Below are 17,152 nucleotides of genomic sequence, written 5' to 3' on the forward strand. Positions count from 1 at the left end.
ATTGATTTGAATTAGTGATGCATTAGCAATGGTTGATCAAACAAAATCAGTTAACTTACAAAGTATGAAAAATATTGCAGGGTAAACCAGGGTTGAGAAAAACCCGGGTTTTTTTAAAAAAGCCCAACCCGCCTGGTTTTTTTTTTAAAAAAACCCGGGTTTTTTTGGGTTTTATTCAGGGTTGTCGGTATTTTACTCGACCCAAAAAAACCCGGGTGGGTTTTTTTTGAAAAACCCACTTAAAAAAACCCAAAAAAACCCATAAAAAACCCATAGCATCATATTTGTCCAATTTTTATTAGAAAATCGAAAAAATGAGCGAAAACACTACAAGGCACTTAAAACAAACTTTAAATTAGGACTTAAAGATGTGATTTTGAAGTAAATTTCCAAGGATAAAGTGAAAACGCAGTGGATATTTCTGTACAGTACACAAAAATCAAGTAATGCCACTTTACAGTACACTAAAACTCATTATGCAAGAAGGCCTCATAGCTGAACAGCCCTAGTGCATTATTTTATTGAGTTATGCCAGCATGTACTGTGAGTGAGCAGTCTGAGCACTTCATTGATAAAAAGCAGTTTTGAGGTGAAATAAGCATGAATCTACCTTTTTTGCATGTTTTTTTTTAAAAAACCCAATAAAACCCAAAAAAACCCGGGTTTTTTCAAATAAACCCGGGCGGGTTGGGCTTTTTTAAAAAAACCCGGGTTTTTCTCAACCCTGGTTTTATTGGGTTTTTTTAAAAAAGATGCAAGAAAAGGTAGATTCGTGCTTATTTCACCTCAAAACTACTTTTTACGAGTGAAGTGCCTTTCACTCACAGTATAATACATGCTTGCATAACTCAATAAAATAATGCACTAGGGCTGTTGTTGCTTGAATGTTGCATCATCCACTGATTTCTATACCAAGTTGATGCTACTGTGGTAAAAATCACATTATTGCATCATTTGTTTAAATTTGAAGGCAAGGAGCATTTATGCCATCATGTTTAAATATTTTTTATCATTTATTATTTTATCATTTATATTAGGGTGGCTCTTAAAATTGAGTTTTTGAATTTTGCTTGGGACACCCTTTCAAATGGTGAGGTTGTCAGAAAAAATAACTCTTGTAAATTTTTTTTAAATTTGAAGTTGATTTAGAGGTGGCCCTCTCCCCCTAAAGTTCTGTGCCCTCCCTCGAAATACCAAATCTGCGTATCTCGAAAACCACTTGAACTAGAGATACGGTTTTTGTGTTAAAAGATGCAGAAAACATGGTTTTTTATCTGCTTTCTGAACATTGAATGCATCTATCTTGAGTAGAAAAGCAGTTATTTAGAAAAAACGCATTTGACCAAATCTTGATTTTTACAACCTTTTTTGTGACCACGAAACCGTCTACAAAATTTCGTTTTTTTGTCTTAATTTTTGCACCTTAGAGGGAACACTGGTAACGATATTCATTTCAAAATGTAATTCTGGTCAGTACTGCAAGAAGCGATATTATCGACAATATTTTACATATATTGTCTTGCGTATCGTGACAGGATGTCTGCGACCTACACCATCGGACAATTTCCCTGTCCTTGCAGGCAACCAACCAGCTGAGTTTCGTCGCGAAGAAGCCATCCTGTCTCTTTCTCGCCGCACTACGAACCCCAACCACTTGCTCCACTCAAGTCTCTACGAGTCTGTGAGCGAGCAATCGAGCATCCTCGGCAACTGAAATCGAGACACCCATTTGTATGTGACGCACAACTCCTGATGAGAACCGCTGAAGACCAATCCATCAGCACGGCTACCTGGGAGGACAACAAGTGGAGCTCAGAGTAGAAAAAGAACTCCTCAAGACTCTAAAGTTGTATCTCCGACACCAGCCCCCATCCAACCGGAATGAATAATTTGCCAAGGAAGGCCTGGTGCGGCTCAACCGCCTGAGTACTGGGCTACTGGAGTAAGACTATTCCGCTCCAACATGCACAAATGGGGGATGGCTCCATCCGCAATCTGTGAGTGTGGCAAAGAGGAACAAACTACAGACCACACCATCTGTAACTGCGCCAAATGGTGTGCGTGGTCTGCTTGAACTGGATGATGAATCAATGGACGAATCAAAGGATTGCTGCTCGACACCTGCTCAAGCATCTAAACCGCATCGCCACTGCCGAAGAGTGGTAAAAGACAGAGCCCTTGACCCCTGGAGTAACAAAGAAGGTTTAAACGAAGAAGAATCGACAATATTGTTCTTGTTGGAATTTAGAAACAGTTTCATGTGTTCAGTAACAACTTGCAAAAGAAACTGAAGTTGATACTCATCTTCAGTTAAGATTTTGTTAAAATTCTGGATTAGACTTAGAGCAACTCCTCTCTCTGCTCTGTTATTGACTACTGAATAACTGAAAGTCCCTTCACCATGTGTAAAGCTTGAATAAATGCACCATCTTCAGTCCAATGAGCAAGATCCTTTGAAAGTATAATTATTGCTTCATCTTCAGCCAACAGCTGAAGAAGCCATTTTGAATTAGAGGTGCAATACTGTTCTAGACCCTTATTGCTAAGAAACGCATCTACTTTGATGCTTGGTCTCCTTGGTGGACGTTCTCCTGTTTCATCTAACATGGTTGCCACCATTAGCTTTTTACTTTCCACAGACAATCGAGAGTCAAACAAGGCTTGTCCAACCATTTCTTCGGATATATACCATAAATGCAGACCAAGCATTTTGCATAAATCACCTTCGCCATCCAACAAGTGCGATGCATAGCACCTCAGAAGCTTGAAAGCGGATTCCACGCTCAGGAGTTTCTCCGAGGAATATAACAAAAAAACGGGCATTTTAGCTATCCATGAATGCATAAAAGTTTAGGAATACTTATTTCGTTTATTGCTTTACCAGTTTTACAGGTTAGCTTATGAACTTTGTTTATTGAATAGCTTGGGCCACAATACTTGTTTAGCACTGTTTTGTGCTAGAATACCGAAAACAGGTTTTTTCTAAATAACTGCTTTTCTATTCAAGATAGACGCAATCACTGTTCAGAAAGCAGATAGGAAATCATGCTTTCTGCATCTTTTGACACAAAAACCGTATCTCTAGCTCAACCAGTTTTTGAGATATGCAGATTTGATATTTTGGAGAAGGGCGCAAAACTTTTGGGGGGGAGGGCCACCTCTAAATCAATTTCAAATTCAAAAATTTTTTGCAGGAGTTATTTTTTCTGACAACCTCACTTTTTAAACGGGTGTCCCGCACAAAATTCAAATTTTTTTCATTTTTTGCCAAATAAGAGCCATCCTAATTTATATATATATTATATATAGTAATGGATGAGCAATTGAGCGATTGCGTGGCCAATTAGGCAAATGCTCTGAAACAGCCATGCGTTAGAATTCGGAATCTGTAATTGGTAAATAGCCTCCTAAATTGCATTTCACATCATATATACAGACTACAGTAGAGTAGTACTTTCACCAATTTAACTATAAGGCCTTCTTGCATAAATGAGTTTTAGTGTAGTATACACAAAGTGACATTACTTGATTTTTGTGTACTGTGCAATATCCACTGCGTTTTCAGTTTATCAGGGTTCCCACACATTTTTTATAAACAAATTCCCTACTTTTTCAATACTAAATTCTAAAAATTCCCTACTTTTTCAACACTAAATTAAAAAAATTCCCAACCTGATTTTGATCTAAATTGCGCATTAACAGTGTTTAATCAATGAAAATTTCTGTGCTGTATTATTTCCAAACACGAACATGCACAGGTTTAAAATTGTATATCCGGACTCTACATTCGAATCAGTATGAAAAATAATAATAATGTACAGTAGAAGATTCCTGTTTGAAGAAAAAACTCTTTTTTTTTCAAAAGACCCGAACTGAAATCAGTTTGAATAAACTGTCACATTTATAATACTAAAATTGCAATTCAAAGCCTCATTCCATCGGACATGGCAACCTGCCATAAGCCAAACCAAAACAATTAAAAACCACACTACGGACAAAATGAAGTAAGTGAAAAGAACACTGAACACTGTCTTTGTGATTCTGAACACTGAATCACAAAGACATCGTACAGTAAATAGGATTTATGAATGATATTGTCTTTTTTGTTGTGTCATGATAGTAGGTTTTAGTAATGAATGGCCACCGTGATTGAGGACTGAGGTATTGTGGTCTTGGTCGCAGATATTGCCTGCATTAACGATGTCTCTTACCGCTATTATCACCTAGCCAACCTGACATCATTGTTTTATGCGGCCGCTAATCGACTTCAACGATCATGGAATGTTACGTAATAAGAACAATTATACACGCAAAAATAAAAAAATCGATTGCTTAAATCAGCTCTTTTGTCTCGTGAGCTTTGCGTATTGCTCAACAAGTGTATAAAGTTTAGAATTAACAAGAAATCGTTAAAATTTGAAGTTGAAACTGAAGTTTGAATCACGGCAAATAAACGTTTTCAAAACTTTTACTTCAGCCGACGCTGTTTCACACTCAGTGTCTGGTCGGCAATAATTTTGCCGCAGCAAATATGCGTTAATTTTGAAGGCTGCCGAGTGCCGAGTTGGAAACAGCTTGTCCCGTGTATAAGTCGAACCTGGCTTTTTGAGGTGAAAACTACTTGAGAAAATCTCAAACTGCACTCGAGTATATAGGGTAATAAGTAAAATTTTGAATGTTAGGCTACAGAACAAAAATCGCCCGAGGCTAAATTTTCATGTCAAGTTAAATATTTCTGCTTCTGGAGTGCTCCACAATTAAATAAGTCACGCCATGGTTACGCTACACCACTGTCTGTACAGTAGAATGACCGGTATTTAAAGCGCAGATGAACAAGAAAAAAACAGTTCCCGAACTTTATTGAAAAGCTGCATGTTGCGCCACAACATTGTTCTTTGTTATACCGCATTGAAGGAGGATTACGAGTATGAACAAAAGAATAAATTTTAAACTTCATTTTGAATTGAAAAGAAATGACGTAATGTCTTCCATCCTTAATTATCATATATTTTTTCATTACGTAGTCGTAATGTCTTGTAGGAATAAATTGAAAATCAGTATGATCACTCAAAATGAAAGTAATGGAACTACGAATCCTCACTAAACCAATCAATCAATGGTCTTGTTGTATCTAAGATGACAACCTAATATTTTACTGATCTCCGGAGCTGACGTAAACCTTAAAAGTCATGTCGACTTATTCTTGATGCCCCCCTTATCGAAAGTTGTTCTTTGTAATACCGCATTGAAGGAGGATTACGACTATGAACAAAAGAATAAATTTTAAACTTCAATTTGTATTGAAAATACACGACGTAATGTCTTCCATCCTTATCACATATTTTTTCATCACGTAATGTCTTATAAGATTGAATTGAAAACGAGTCTATTCACTAAATATGAAAGCAACGGGACCACAAATCCTCACTGAACCAATCAGTAAAAGACCTGTCTTGTTGTGCCTACTGATCTCTGGAGCATACATAAACCTGAAAAAATATGGACTTATTCTTGATATGGAATTTGACTACATATATTACATATCGATTAATGGATATTTTGTTCCACTGAACTTCAAAGTCAAAACGTATTTGTTTACCACATCCAAACCACTTGTGACGATCGAATTTGTTAATTTATTATTACATAAAATGTTTAGATGATGTCACGTCATTACGCCGATTTGAGATGTTTCATTCATGACGTTGTATGGATGAAAAACTTTTACAAGTTTTATACTCTGCTAAGAGTAAAAAAGAAACACAAATGATAAATATTGGAGAAATTGAGTCTCCTTTACAACTTAAGAATCGAACAAGGCAAAACTGCTGAAACAAAACGTTTTGTTTGAGTGAAAGAATCACTGCAAGCAACCAATGCCAAAATGCGCGCGCAAGAAGTCACGGGAGTGTGAGATATCAAAAATTTAACAGGTTGTTATTTTTCTATATCAATCTGACGTTAGTTACTACTTTAAAAAATCTATATCTTTGCTTCTGTAGAAAATCCGCAGCAAGCGCCTTTTTTACATGTTTAGTATCGGCCAAATTTTGCTGATACCGATACTCAAACAATGGCCGATATCACCGATACCTATACATCGGATTTTTTATCTACAATTTAGTCATCAAGATTTTCCATACTTTTTCAATACCACGAGGGAGGTTTCACAAAATTCCCGACCTTTTCCCGGTCTGGAAAACGGGTTTTCAAATTCCCTACTTTTTCCCTACTTTCCCGACTGCGTGGGAACCCTGGTTTATTCTTGGAAATTACTTCACAATCACATCCTTAAGTCCTAACTTAAAGTTTGTTGTAAGTGCCTTATAGTGTTTTTGTGAATTTTTTTAATTTTCCAATGAAAACTGGACAAATATGATGCTCTGGGTTTTTTTATGTTTTTTTTTGGGTTTTTTTAAGTGGGTTTTATTAAAAAAACCCACCCGGGTTTTTTTGGGTCGGGTAAAATACCAACAACCCTGGTTTATATACTAGTATACACTTTCTCACAACGTGTTGCCTGATGAATTCTCCAATTATTTTAAAAACCTAATTGAAGTACATCATTACAACACTCGACAGAAAATTATACAGAAACTTTATCTACCAAATTGTAAATCTAACACTGTATGAGATTAGCCGAGAAGTTTTTGCAAGAAGATGGCAACGCAAATGTTGCTACTAAACCTTACCTTACCTTATGGCTTACCTTGACAATAACATTGACTCTCTGAATTCTCTAAATTTATCTATGTAAGGCAATGATTTTACAGTGATTGATCACACCGCGAAAGCTTCTGTCTACCACAAAAAACTAATACGGTACCGGTACTCTGGAAAAGTTACCGTATGTCACCAAACATGAGTACGATATGTTTTCTCAGCTAACGCAATATATTTGTGGCAAGGAAGTTGATATCAAGCAAACCAAAGTTTGACACCTGGAACAGTTTGCCAAAAAGTTTGTGCGCTACTATAAAGAATCTCTAACACTTAATAGCCAAAATGATTGGATACGCAGGCCTCGAAATTCACGGCGAACATGTCCGCCATCACAGCATGTGATGTCCGCTGGAAGTACCCTCTAGATCGGTCATATTTGTCCGCCAGAAATAACACAAGAACTAGCGATACAAATCGTCATTGCATAGCACGAACCATTGTTGCGATAACATAATTTCCCGTGCATTCTAGCACGCATCTAAAAAATGTCAATACTGTATCCCTTAGCTTTTATTCAAGCAGGAAAACTTTTGATTTTTACGTTGCTTCAACGATTGATGACATTGAATCATTGTAACAAAGGTGAATTCTTCGCTAAGAATCGATGGGAGTACCGGTAGGCCTACTCAGGGCTGCGATTTTTTCTTTCTTGTCGAACGACCAAAAATTCTGCGTTTGTTTGTCGAATAGTAATATGACGTCACAAGAGTCAGATTATAAGCGTTTGGCCGCGAGTTACCGCACAAGTTGTGTGGTATCAGAGTCACTTAAGTTTTTAATTGCACGCTGGTTGAGTGATTGCAAAGGAGTATCAAGCGCTAAGTTATGTACCTACCGGACATGTATACAGCCCTCGAAATTAGCTTGTATGCAAAATCATTGCCGTCGCCAAATCAACAAACCTTGGATTACGGCGGCAATTGCCGTATGCTTTAATGTTTAATCAAACGAAATTTTATGCGTTTCTTCATCGCGTGTCACACGGTGGTAGCCCACTAGCCCAGAGCATCACGCAAGCTATTTTATGCTCTGACAATGCTCTTGTGAACTGTAAAAAGTTTGCAACCTTATAAATACCAGCTTATTGTTACGCAAAAGTTATTTTTTCATCGAATGCTTATTGTTTACCGGTGTCGTTGCGAATATAAATCATGGCGAAAGAAGATATATATATACAGTTAAAAAGTAGAATTTACCTGCTACATATAGATTACACAGGTCTACACGATTTTTGCTCTATGAACTTTGAAAACTGATTTAGAGTAATTTTGGGGTGCTGAATCCGAATCTGACCTCGGATTTATGCTATCACGTCAGGTTTGTGAGATATGATAACAGCATATTGTTACTTTTGTCAAAAGTGGAAGATTTGACGTTGCGTTTATTGCACATACACATTGTGCAAGATCCAGAAAATCCAGGCCATGTGGTGCATAAGTAGCTGAAATACACCTACCAATTATAATTTTGATACCAATTTGTTTTCTAAGCAACATTATTAACAAGGCAATAATAACAAGCTAAAAGGGAGGCTATAAGTGTAACTGACCCACTCCCCCGGTCAATGTTTTGCATGAAACCACAAAGATTTAAGCAAGCCTATGACAATGCTTGTTCACTGTTCAGTAACCATATTTAGGCTGTTTTGGCCTGTCTAACACTAACCTTTCGTTACAGCACTGCATATGTTGGTGGTAAAGGCAACGCCAAATCTTCCACTTTTGACGAAAGTAACAATTTGTTGTTATCATATTTCACAAACCTTACGTGATAGGATAAATCTGAGGTCAGACGTCAGATTCGGATTCAGCTCCCCAAAATTACTCTAAATCAGTCTTCAAAGTTCATGGAGCAAAAAAAATTCTTTTTTTGTAGACCAGTGTTATCAAACAGAAGGAAAAGTTAGTGTGGTATTTTGCAAAATTTGTAAAGAATTTTATGACGGAAACAAATTGGAATTAGTAAAGCTACGGGGTCAAGTTAAAAAAGTAGTACGAAATTCGATAAATGGTTCTTTGGCACTAAAGTAATGCTTCCGATCATATGGCATCCCGCGTTCATGATTGGGCAGTTTTGCGTCTTCAAGTATTCTAGTGAGGACGCGACAACCTCATCCTCCGATAGAGCATCTGATAATTTCAATTCTGACAGCTAGTTCTTTATCAAACAGACTCGTGTTTGCTCGCAGTATCCCAATTGTGCCGAAATTATGCTAGTGTAAACGTAAATCGAGGCAATCATCTCGCAGTGAGCTATTAATTTGTTACCGGTACCTGGTTGAACAATTAACGTTATTTTATGATAATTCAACGTCGCTAGATGTCGAATTAATGTAAAACAAACGTAAATTTCTTCTTGGGCATTGATACGCAGGCATCAAAATTCGTTGTTTTTGCATTGACTTCACGTCTGTAGACGTTGAATCAATGTAAAATGATGATTTTTGCTGTCTGGGCTAGCCTACGCAATATAACCCTCCAGGAAATTTAAATCGATTTGTGCTGTTAACTTACTTTAAAGTTAACTTACTTTAAAGTTAACCCAAAATTAACTTACTTTTCCCCCCTGAGTTATTTAAGGTGAATTAACGTGACAGCGTGCGTATCGCTACTATTGGTATTATTACATCACAACAAATCAAACAGTGCGGTCGTGATAGACTACTCTAGTATATATATTTTTCGCTTCTCGTTTTTTCGATTCAACGTCTGCAGACGTTGAATCAATGTAAAAACGACGGGTTTTGCTAGCTAGGTTGTGTGCTTTTGTAAATGCAAGTGCAAAATCGCCCATTACGTAACCACAGAAACCCTTTTAGTGGAAGGAAGTCGAATTGCAACCGTGTTGATCTGTCTACTACTCTTTATTCACATTGCAAAAAATTCTCCATTCTTGGAACAACAAGTGCACTGCATAAGTCAGACATAAATACAAACTTGCATAGACGTTGACAATGAAAGTAGCCTACTTCAACGAAAGTTAGAAACCCGTTGTGTCAAATAGCACGAAACGTGTGTGGCGAAATATTTGATGCCAGGTGTTAGAACTGCGATCAAAGCATTTTCCCGCAGTGTTCAAAATGTTCCTTTCCATAAAAATAGCGGCTTTTTTCATCTGTATTTCTGAACGTCTGGTCGGAAACTAGGCTGTTTTCTACATGTGAAAAACTTTCATAGCAAGTATCCAACAGTCATTTTACCAGAGCAATATTGTTAATTAGCTCAAACGGCAAAATACAAACTGGCATAGACGTTGACAACTCAACGTAGCCTAGGTTATTTCATCTATAAAAGAAACCCGTTGTGTCGAATAGCACGAAACGTGTGTTGCGAAATGTTTGATGCCAGGCGTTGAAACTTCGATCAAAGCATTCTCCTGCAGTGTTCAAAATGGCGGCGCTGACGCCTTGGAAGTTTCTCGTGTGAAGCGTCGCTTTTAGACCTTGCTTTGAAGTACCTGGCGAAGGAAAGTTTACGTAAGTCAGCACTCTTATGATTGCACCACGTGATGCCGCCCGCCCCCCCCCCCCCCCGATTGTTCCTCGACCTGACGATGTTTAGTGCTCTCCCTTTTATTTTCCTTTTTCTTTTCGTCTTTTTTTTTTTCTGTAAGCAGCGTTTGTCGAATAGTGATGGCGCGTGTCGAGTGACCTCGTCACCGAAAAAGGCAAAAATCGCAGCCCTGGGCCTACTTCTACACTAATCACGCACAACTTAGTTCAAGTCTTATGTCACAATGTCTGGCTTTGATCTCCGAGTAATATTGATAAGACAAGGTTGGCTACAAAATTAGAAATACGAGTAGGCTATTACAGCACGATGCAGCAAAATTTGTTAAGTTTTGATATTACAGTAAGAAAAAGCCCAAGGAAAATTCACTTTCGCTCACATGACACGCAAAAATAAACCTAAAAAAGCCTAGTAATACTTTGCACAGCAGAAAATAGTAGCGTTAGTGTAAGTTTTCCGACTCGTGCCCAGAGCATTGTGACGCAAGAAGCCACACGACCTCGTTCGATGGAAGTTAATCAGTTATGCGGCGTATTAAGCAGCTACACGGCGCTTTGACTCTTCAAGCGCACGTCGTTGGTCTGATGAAAGCCTTTCAAAGTGACTTCGTTGAAATTTTAGTAAGCTTTCTAAACCGTAGCTATAGTTCTCAAATGGCGAAGAAATATCAAGATAAAGTGATTAAGCATGACGATCGACGCTAAAATTGGAGTGTCCGCCGTGAGGCTTAATTTGTCCGCCGAGATAGCTGCTCAGACCGGACACGTTTGTCTGCTGTCAACAAAAACGAATTTCGAGGCCTGATACGGTAGTTGATCCATTTGTTGAAAAAGATCTGCCTCAACATCCCATCCATGTTGCAGAAAAGTTTATGGACATAACGACAGAAGCAGCAAATCGTATTTCTTTTGCGTCCTTCAAAGACAAATACCTCAAAAATTGTGCAAACATCAACTTTTGGGTTTCCATGTATAAAGTGTATCCCACAGTTTCAAAATTTGTGATTCAAAAACGGATTCCACTGCAACAACTTGGCTTTGTGAGACAGGATTAGCGCCATGTGTGCATTGAAAAGTAAACAGCGAAACCAGCTGGAAGTTGAAGCCGACATGCGGCTATGCCTAAGCAAAATATGACAGCAAGGGAGCTTATTTTCAGAAAAAAGTTACTGCTTTTGTAGTGCTGTTTGTTTGCAATGCAATCTTGCATGGCTTTTAAAATACTACGACATCTTGCTTGGGTCGCAAGATTTTACCGAACAGAATTTTTTTTAATGGGTCACCAGTAGAGATGTAAAAAAACGGTTTTTTTTGTTTTTAAAAAAAACGAGCTCGTTTTTTTTGTTTTTTATCGTTTTTTTTGTTTTTTATTCGTTTTTTTTGTTTTTTTTGTTTTTTTTTACCTATTTTTTTATTAAATGTCACAATATGCAGCAATTAGGGTAAACTCATTGCAATAGCGTCTCTTTCAACAAAAAAATAGTCTCATAACTCGTATAACATCTTTCAAATGAGACAATATGTCTCTCAAGTCTCAACACACGAGCCATAAAGGTTTCTCATCGTCTCAAATAGCAACACAGTGTCCTATGGTTGGCACATCTCCAGTATTGTCTGTAATTTGGTTCAGCCAGTTGTTAAATGCAGTACCACACTCGTGTACAGTTTCGAAGCCACCTGGGATTTTGGTTAATGGGCATGTTACGTTAAGACCAGGTGGTCAGGGTCCTGTTTCTCTACTTCACAAAGGCACTTTTCACCAGCACACCACACCATTACCAGTACAACGTCAAGAGATTGTTCCAGTTGATGTGCATTTGGTGCAAACGTGATGAAAATCACACAAGCGGTTCTCGAGTTATAAGTGAAATAACCTTAGCCACTAAGTGGCTTTATAGATAAGGAGCAATAGAAAAACGGCCATATCTCAAGAACCGCTCAACATATTTACATAAGTTTTAGCTCTACCCCCATGTTTTATGGGGTGGGCTATCTGTTTATGAATATTAAAACAAGTTTTGGATACTACTTTTTGAGCTAAAAAGAAATTAACCTCTTGTCGTTACGCACCAATAAAACCATGGTGCGTAAATTAAAAAAAATAATAATTGGGTAGAAGAAAGATTGATGACAAGTTTGGCAAAAGCAGTGTAGTGCTAAAGTCCCAACTTTTAGCCCAAATCACATTTAAATGTAGTGAAAGATGGAAACGTTTTGATGTTTTTTTATTTTCCCTGAAGAGATTCAATAATCCTTTGTGACGTCATAGTCATGTTTGTTTTCCCTTAATCACACCATTGTGCTGTCATAGACTTGTTTAAAAGAAGTATGGTTATTGGTTGCACTTAATCCATCCAATTTGAACTAGTTTGCAGAACTTTGAGACTTTAGCACTTTGTTTGTTTTTGCCTAACTTTTCGTCAATCTTTCCTCTGCCCAATAAAAAAAATTAAAATTTGCATCATGGTTTTATTGGTGCGTAACGACAAGAGGTCAATTTCTTTTTATCTCAAAAAACAGTAGGCCTAGTTCTCAAATAAAATAAGTTTTCATCTTTGATGTTTGTTTTGTATCTTTATCCTGCATTGTGGGAATATGGGTAAAACTTTATTCTTGTCAGGAAAAGCATTATAAAGCATTTATTCACTATGTGAACACTGAGCACTGAGCAGTGCTGAAAAACTCCACTTTAAAGGAAAAACTTCTTCATTCAAGGTTGGTAGAATGGTAGTTACTAGCAATAGTCAACATGGGTGGTGGGCATTTGAAAGGAACATTAACCTAAACCTTTTCTGACAAATGCACTAACTTTTGACAGCTAAAAATATCAGTGATAAGGTCTCTTGCATTATATGTCCCGAATAATCTGCAAGAAGCATCAATGACGAAGTGTCCAATCCAAGATCTTACAACACACGAAAAGAATACTTCTGTTTCAACATTTATAAAGCATATACATCGTTGGCAAGCTATCAGTTACAAAACATGTTTAAACAAGCTATTGGCAATAGCTTGCATTAGTAAATTATCACGTCCACAAACAAGGTAAATGTGTGTACTGAATACTGCCACCTTGTTTTGTCAAAATTTCGTCAACCCATTGAGTGTGTACAAGAATAACCAGTACCACAGTATACTAACATCATAGGCTAACTTCCATAAAAGGAAAAAGAAATTAACTCATCTACATTATGTCATGTATCAAATTTCATTAATTCAATGTTTGTCAGGTCTACTGCCACAAACATGCCAGAGAATGAAGAAGAAGGCGAAACAACATAGGTCCTCATAGGACTATGCAAGAACATATGCTGCCAAACACAAACACTTAGGAATTTCAGCACACCAATAAAACTATTTTTAGTAATTTAATGTTTTTCAAAAGCACTATAATGAAACTAAGCTGTAAATTGCAAAAAAATTGCAACTTTTCCAGAAAAACATGAAAAAAAACAAAAAAAACCAAAAAACGAGTGTTTTTTTTGGCTCAAGTTTTTTTTGAAAAAAAACACGTTTTTTTTTAAAAAAAACGGTTTGTTTTTTTTGCATTTACATCTCTAGTCACCAGTCACCTTAAAAACGAGTTGGGAACCAGTAGAGCATCATTGCCATTTTCCAGAGTACACACAGGACAGACTACCAGTGCTTCCACTTCTGACAATTGATAAATCCTTTTTAATTTCCTTTTTTGTCCTGAAAAATCCCTTTTTTCTCAGTCGGAAACCTTTCAAAATTTCCTTCATAGGCGAGGTTATTTTTGATGTTATTTAGGTTAAACAAGTTGCTAATACAACTTTAAAGTTATTATAATCTCAGTTAAAGCTATTTTAATCTCGATTTTATGCAGTAGGTAGCACCGGTATGTCGAAGCAACGTTGTTTTATTAGAACAGTAGGCTGCACAAAAACAGCCCATATTTTACAATAACATGGTTTACTTCCTTTGTTCACTGTCCAGTCAAAAACTGCTTGTCAGTTAGTCGGTTCTGAGACATTTACCACCTGGAGTCCTGAACATCATTTACCACTCTCATCTTTCCAACACGGACTCCTAACCTATCCCTAACAGCGAAAATTTACAGGTGGTAAATGTCCAGTTTCAACGAATTATCCATCCATTAACAATTAATTTATTTTTGTGTTTAGTTTAGTTTTCCTTGATGCGCTAAGCCGCTAACTTAACACTATTGGCTAGGCTATCTCTTTTTTCTCCTTGTCAGTAACGTCTTCACAATCATATGAGACTGATGAAAAACTCCAGTAGGCCCTATACTAGGCCTATTCATGATACTCAGTCTGACTGTGTACACTATACATGTTGTATACATACTCAGTCTGTGGAAAGATAGTAAGAGGGGTTCCGGATGTCCAGTGACGACGGAAACCAGCTGATCATCCTTATTCCAAGCGTTGTTAGAATTTTTGAAGGGGAATATTAATAAAATTTTCTTTAAAATTGCTAAAAACAACAATTCCTTTTTTAAAACAAAATTTCCTTGTAAAATTGTTAAAAATCCTTCCTATCTTCATTTCCTTTTGTTATCCTTCAAAGCGTTGAAAAATCCCGATTTCGGGATAAAATCCTTCAAAGTGGAAGCACTGCAGACTACAGACCTTTAAGGTAGGCACTTTAACATTACCCACTCCGCCACTCGTCGAAAAGCGTACTCGCGATTCAGCTGATTTCAGTCATGTGACTCGACACGTGATATTCTGATCGAAAAATTTTGATAACAAAGAAATTTAACTGAATGCTTCGCTACAACCAGCGTTGCCTAATGGTTAGGGCAGAGGAGTAGTAATTTCGATTTCGAGGTTCGATTCCCACCCTCTGCTAATACTATTTTTTCTTCTGCAACTGAACTGAGTGCAAGAAGGATCTTAATGACTGCAATCAATGGAGTTTATAAGGAAAATTGTGACTAAAACATAAAGCAATTTCACATTGAAAAGCAGGCACTCTTCGACGAGTGGGTGATGTAAAAGTGCCTACCGACCTTAAACTAATTAGTGTTGCCACGCAAAAAATTACTAAATCTTTACATTCGTCATTCAAAAATCCATGTCCCTATATGCATACTTTAGCACTGATTAGTATCAAAAATATCATTTTTTGATCTGATGTTCCTATTTTTTTGTCGTATCCAGGCTTACGCCCGGTGACTTAGATTAAGATTAAGTGATCTTAATCTAAGTTTTTAGATTTAGATTAATTTAGATTAGGAGATTTAGGAGATTTAAATTAAGTGGACGGGAAGGCAAGGAAGCCAATCTTCTTGACCACTTTCAAACATGCCTTTAAGTGTCTTACTAAAGACACAGCCGCATGCTCTTGCGCGATGCCGAACCGGCGCCCTTTTGAACGCCGTTCCAGAGCTCTCACCACTAAACTGATTGTCCTACATTAGTATTATGCACCTTATAATGTCCGCGGTTAGTCGCTTCTAACTTTCTCCAGACCTCTGCTATGTTTGGCATATATTGTTTCTCCTTGTGGTGGTCAAAAATCTTGGTGCAAGTCGAAATTTTCTTACTATCTTGTTTAGCCTACCACCATCTAGCTGTATGTTTGTTTGTTTGTTTGTTTGTTTGTTTATCTTTATCCTGCATTGCGGGAAAGCGGACTTGAGCGCTATGCATCGGTGTACGCCTTCCGACATACACCTGACCCACGCTGCAGCCGACGGCAATGTCAGTTTCCGGTTGTCTAGTCTACTTATGACTTAAATTTGGTACTACCCATTACTCGAAATCGATCACTAGGTAGAGGCAATTATCGTTAAGTTTCTTGCCCAGAGAAACAACAGCAAGTGCGGGTGGCTGGAGTCGAACATGCAGGCTCTCGACTGCGAGCCCAACGCGCTAACCACTTGGCCACGGCTGCCGACACGGCTGCCGACTTATAATTATTACTAATTTGTTGGTTTATTTGCTTATTTTTGTTTTATTATTGTACTTTTCTTGTTATTGCCTCTTCTTTATGTTTAAAGATTTTTCGTTACCGAGATGGTATTTTGCAAACTCTGGTGCGTGTAGTCCGGATGATGTTGTTCCATATCAATTGCATGGATTTAGTGATGCTTCTAACCATAGTTAATAAATATACTTAATAATATATAGGCCTACTTAATAATATATATATATTTATTAACTATGTTCTAACCAAGGCTTTCTCTTCTGTTGGTTACTTATGTAAACTAAAGCTTTGGTAGAGAGTTAGTTGTTTGCGTGACGCAAACCAGACATACATTGATATGTCAACCAGACATTTGTTGACAAGGGCCGGGGAGCACTTAAACCCAAACCTAACAACTAAAAGTGCAATTAAAGAGCACATCGCCTCTTGTGAAACGTGCACTGACAATGTCTCGATCGACCAATTTAAAATCATCTCTCGAGGCAGATCTGATTTTCAGACTAAGATCATGGAAGCCTTAAGAATCAAACGTAACAATCCATCTCTCAACCGGCAGTTATTCGCCTGTGGCTCATCGTTCCTTTTGTGTGTGTTCTAACTGTTTTGTCCAATGCCTGTAGTCTACACCTCACGTGATCTGTTTCCCACCGTATAATTTACTCGCAATCATTCTCGTATCATTTGTTCAGTTTGTGCTTTCAGTCCAGAGTGTCGTTACAGTTACAGTGCATAGTCAAATTTACCTTACGATTTTTCATTTTATGTATTGCAGATTTAATTCGTGATGAGGACACACGTACGTGTCGAAAACGTTTGAGTTTATTTTAGTTAATTATGTTATATTTTGTGTGAAATAAAGTATGCTAAACCCGCTAAAGTTATGTAAACTAGTTAACGGAGTTCCTAGTGTGTCGTTCTGGGTAAATCTACCATTGTTGTCAGTGGTGGATTTCCAGAAGATTAGCTTCCGGAGCGCTAGTTTTTTACTTTCCAAATGCGCTAGGT

This window comes from Aplidium turbinatum, chromosome 2, assembly GCF_918807975.1.
Source record: "Aplidium turbinatum chromosome 2, kaAplTurb1.1, whole genome shotgun sequence".
Taxonomy (NCBI): Eukaryota; Metazoa; Chordata; class Ascidiacea; order Aplousobranchia; family Polyclinidae; genus Aplidium; species Aplidium turbinatum.